General features: G+C 48.1%; 1 long non-coding RNA gene across 1 annotated transcript; it reads left to right on the top strand.

Moving 5' to 3' along the window:
- Positions 1-3,322: 3,322 nt before the first annotated feature.
- LOC112942949 lies at positions 3,323-3,538 on the top strand. Its single transcript, XR_003248493.1, has 2 exons — positions 3,323-3,376; positions 3,472-3,538. It is a non-coding gene; the product is annotated as an uncharacterized LOC112942949 (long non-coding RNA).
- Positions 3,539-4,670: the final 1,132 nt, after the last annotated feature.

Genomic DNA, 4,670 nt, shown 5'->3' with positions numbered 1-4,670 from the left:
CTGAAGACCTGTGAAATGAAAATCTAATCTTTAAAATATATTGTACTTGTATAGAACAGGTTTTTTCCTCTCTCTCTCTGCCTCTCTCCCCCTTTTTCCTCCCTCCACAGTTCTGAGTTAGTCTTAGCATTCTTGAAGGCTAATATTATTGCTTTTGTAATGACCAATACCGAGATCTTGAATATAGAGCTTTTATCGAGCAATGATTGAGAAAGTTTCTCTGTATTTTATACATTGGAACTATATGAGCCTATAAAGGTTCTCTTAAGAGCTCCTGTGTATGCTGCTTGCATCTGCCATATCCTTTTATTATTTTTTTCTTCTCACCTTGATATGATTTATGCCGGTCCATGTCTGTCTCTGTCTTTAATCTCCTTCCTGCTGCAAACTCCACCTGAGCTGTGTGTGTTGTGATGGGAAGGTCACTCGTGGTTCAGGGGGGCAGTGACAGAAGCACTCTTGAAGCAGAGCTACGGGAGCGTTGGGCTCCTGGTGGCTGAAAGCTTCTGAAGAGGAAGGAAAGAAACAAATTGGAGCAGTAAGTAGTGGAGAGGTGCCTGAAGGGATGCGGAAAATACATATAGTGGCAAAGGCAGACTGCTGAGGTCTATAAATGATGCACAGAACTGAGGAGGGTAAGATGCAGTGGGGGACTGATAGATATATATGATATATATATATAGTTACATATGATGGGCTTCAAAATCCTGCAAGTGTCTGGAGAGGTTACATGAAAAAGCAACTTTGCATTTGGGATAAAAGGCATTGCTAATTGATAAGCTATAGAGGAAAATGAGCAAATGAGCTCTGTGTGTGTCAGGACGGGAGGGGATGGATTTCTGTCAACATTGCTGCAGAATCGGAGTTTTGGGGTGGTTGCTAGCGAAATGCTTACGGCTGGAAATTGCATTTTTTAAACTCTTCCTCCCTCCCTCCCTCCCTTTCTCTAATTTAAATGTCCTTTGTCCCATTTGCTGCGTTAGACTTACAGTTCTTGCTCTAGGCTTGTATTAAAAGTTGGCAGTCGCGGCTGGAGGAAAACTAGGGGATAGGTCAGATGCTAATTAATTTCATGCTAATTGTGCCATAATTTGAAATCCAGTGGATTAGTTTCTGTGGGAGAGCCGAAATGTATGGAAAGGCAAAAATGGGTGAGGGATAATTAAGCTCCATAAAATTGCCTGGGATTCTTTAGGACGAGAAAGATTGCGTGTTGCTTTTATTTTATTTCTCCTGAAAACATTTTAAAGGTGCTTGTGCTGCAGGGAAATAACCTAAGAGAAGTAACCTCGCAGCTGCCTGATCCCTCGGCGAGGTTTAGCCGGGTTCGGTGGGGAGAGATGGACCAGGCCCAAAGTCCCGGAGCTTCTGGGTGGATTTGGGGGCATATCCTTGATCCCAGTAAGAACGGGAGCGGGGCGCTTTCCCAGCCCAACCTTTTTATTTTGCTTTCTCCTCGTGGGCACCGAGCAGGAGCTCAAAGAGCATCACGAAGCAGAAGGCTCCGCTATGAATTGCGCCTGGCACAGATATGATTTAAAGGTAGTAGCTCGTCTGATGTAAGTGCCAGACAGTGAAATAGAGGGGCAGGAAGCGGCAGTGGAGGGAAGTGCAGGATCGTTTGCCTTCGGGAAGCTCGGCCCCACGGGCAGGGGCATCGAGGGGCGGAAAGCCACCACAAACTCGGCACGCTTCTGGAATTAACGGGAAGCCAATCAATAGCCCGACGTGGTGCAATATAACAACATGGTCCTGGGAGCTCCATCGCAGTGATTTGTCTCTAAGCCGATATTCTGGGATTGCTATTAGAAGGGTTTTAGGGATAATAACAGCAGTTAAAAGGCAGCTTTAATTCCCACCAGGTTGTTGGGTTTCACTGCAACCAGTCTGGAGCTGCGCTGGGAAGCAGGTAGTGGCAGCCCTTGAAAGACTGTGTTTTCTTTAGCTTTTTTTTCTTTATGGACCAGCGGGGCCCTTGGAATATTTGAGATGGTTTTTAAATGGGGTCAGGGCTGAAAAGGAGGAGAAAGCGTTTAACCGGCCTTGCTTTGCTAAAAGAGCTCCCGCCTTTTTTGTTCCCCCCTTCCCCTCTCTCCCCAGCAAACTGCGACCATATGGGAGTCTGCGAGTCAAAGTTCAGAAGCCAGCCAGCTGCCTTAGGTTTCTGACAGCAACAAATCATCTTGTGGTGAGGGCTTGCTTATCTTTGATAACCCATGCGTCTAAAATCAGATTATGTGTATTTTTCTCAACTTTGTGGGTAAGTTTTACCATCCTGGGCACGCACCCCTCACTCTCTCACTCAAGCTGCCCATAACTATTTAATGATGATGGTTGTGTCGTCTGCATAAGTACCTGGTTCCTGCTCGGAGGCTTCTGCTCATCTCAAATTCTGTCTCTGCGAGTGCCGGTCGTGGAGACTCCACAACTGAGCACCCTGGACCCGAATCGAGATTCACGTCCCCAGGGTTTCGTGTCGTCGACCTTGCAGGATCCAGCATCCAGCCTTTGGCCCCAGCCATTTCTTGCTCCTCAAATGCGCTGGACATCCTGGGACTCATCTGTGCAAAAAAAATTGCCCCCAAAATTGGCTGAGCTGCCTATGCTGTAAGGACTGCAGCTTAAGCGGGACTCTGCTTGGGCAAACTGCATTGGTCTGGCTTGTCCCTTCCCTGTCATCCCAGGTGAAATCTCAGCTTCCTTGTCCTGGGGATCCGAGTCCTCTTCCAAATCGGAGGAAGAGATGACTGAGACTGCAGATGATGGAACCCTGGTCTTAAAAAAAAGAGACGTCCCTAAGCAAAGAGTTCAGGGTGAAGAGAGATATTCAGTCACAACTTGGACTTCAAATAAGGCTTCCTCAGTCAACAAGCATTGCCAAAACACAGAACCAGAAGTATTCTGTGCCAGGTATTACTTGGGAGATGTCGGGGATTGCTGGAGAAGCAGAAGAAGCCAAAGATGAAGTCTGAGCACTGAAGGGAGCAAAGAGGGATGGGATGATGCCATGGGGCTGGGAGGAAAAACATCCATATGGAGCAAGCCTGGAGGTACCAAGGAGCACCCTTAAGTGGAGATCATCATCATCCTGGGGTGCTGATCGTTTCCTCCTCTAGTTCCTGCAACTGGGAAGACCAGAGGGCATTTAAATGAGAAAAGATAGATGCTGAGGTAGGAGAAAAACACAAAGCAAAACATCAAACAAGAAGGTGAAGGGGAGAAAAACCAGGCCTGGAGACACGAATGGGGGAAGGAGCCACATCTGAATACCCTGTAGCATAGATGAGATGCTGTCTCCTCTTTTCCTGAAGTACCTGGCTCCTCCTCAGAGAGCTTCTGCCTCGTTCCTGACAGATGGACCTACTCTGTAATTATTGTGAGCTCCCTTTAGCCTCTCCCTTGACTCTCCTCCTACTTTTTCCCCAAGAAGATCACAGAGCAGCTGATATTTTGCCTGGCATTCCTTTCTAGAGCTTTCTAGCCTGCACCTGGGCCCAATTACAGTCAAGATGACTACAGCTGGCACTAGGTATCAGCAGAGAAGGGAGCCTGCTGGACTCAGGTGAGTAAAAATAACAGGTTCTGGTTTGTTGCAAACACTTCTGTTGAGCTCCTCCTCGCCAACGCTGGACTGTGGTTCCTGTGCGAGCTTCTTGCCGTTGTTTTTCAGAGGTCTCAGGGTAGGTAGCTGAAGGATTTGAGGCTCCCTGTTGCATGCAGTGTGTGTGTGGATGAGGCCAGCTTGCAGAAGGTTTTGGTCCTGCACGCTGCCTCTTCCCTGGTTCGGAGGACAGGGAGATCTTACGTGCCCAGTGCTGAGCCCCTGTGGAAGGCCAAGCCTGGACAGCTGTTCAGCAATGCTGGCGAGCTGGAAATTAATATCCTGGAGGAACGAGCTGACCTGTGCTTTCCAATGCCTCATGACCACATCAGGAAGGCCTAGGATTCAGCTTCACTACGGTTCCTTTCTGAGAGCAGAAACCTAGAGTCCGATTTCTCCATATTTCTATATTATCTCTGTGTGGCTTGTGGCACGTGCTGTGGCCCCCTCAGTGCTCGTAGCTGAGCTGCCGTGGGCCTGGAGCAGGTCACTCGGTGAAGATCTGCAGTGCTTTCTCCTTCATGGCTTCAGGGGGGCTCTTCAGGGTGATAGGGGCTTGCTTATCAGCTCCTGCCCAGCACCTGGTGTCGCTAGATAAGGGGAAGGAAAAAGGAGGCATCTCCAAAGGCTCACGCACGCGTTTAGTTAGGCCTGTAACATCGTGTTGCTGTGAGGGGGTTTTGAAGGCCTGGAGATGGCATTGTGCGCCGCTTTGAAAGCTGCCAATTGTTGTCAGGATGTTGACGATTATTTTCAATTTGTTTTGTTTTGTTTTTTAATTGTGGAAATGTTCCCAGAAGCTTAGTAAATGAGGACATGTTCTTATAAATATTCAGCTAAGAAGTTAAGGCTCGCAAGGCCCAGCTCTGGTTATGAAACCTTTTCCTTCAGCTTGGTGTCCCTTGTCTCTTGGAAGGCCTGGGTTTGCAAGAGGTGCTCCTGGTTGCAGGAAAAGGCCATTTCCCTGAGCCTGCAAAGGACCTGAGCTCGGAGAGTGCTACCTTTAAAACAGACGTGCAGCCTCGCAAATGGATTTAATCCCACTCTAACAGATGGCTCTGCTTGTAGA

This window comes from Nothoprocta perdicaria, unplaced genomic scaffold (assembly GCF_003342845.1).
Source record: "Nothoprocta perdicaria isolate Ctin4 unplaced genomic scaffold, notPer1 scaffold_138, whole genome shotgun sequence".
Lineage (NCBI taxonomy): Eukaryota > Metazoa > Chordata > Aves > Tinamiformes > Tinamidae > Nothoprocta > Nothoprocta perdicaria.
Note: the sequence above shows the minus strand (reverse complement) of the source record. Positions and strands in the feature narration are given on the sequence as shown.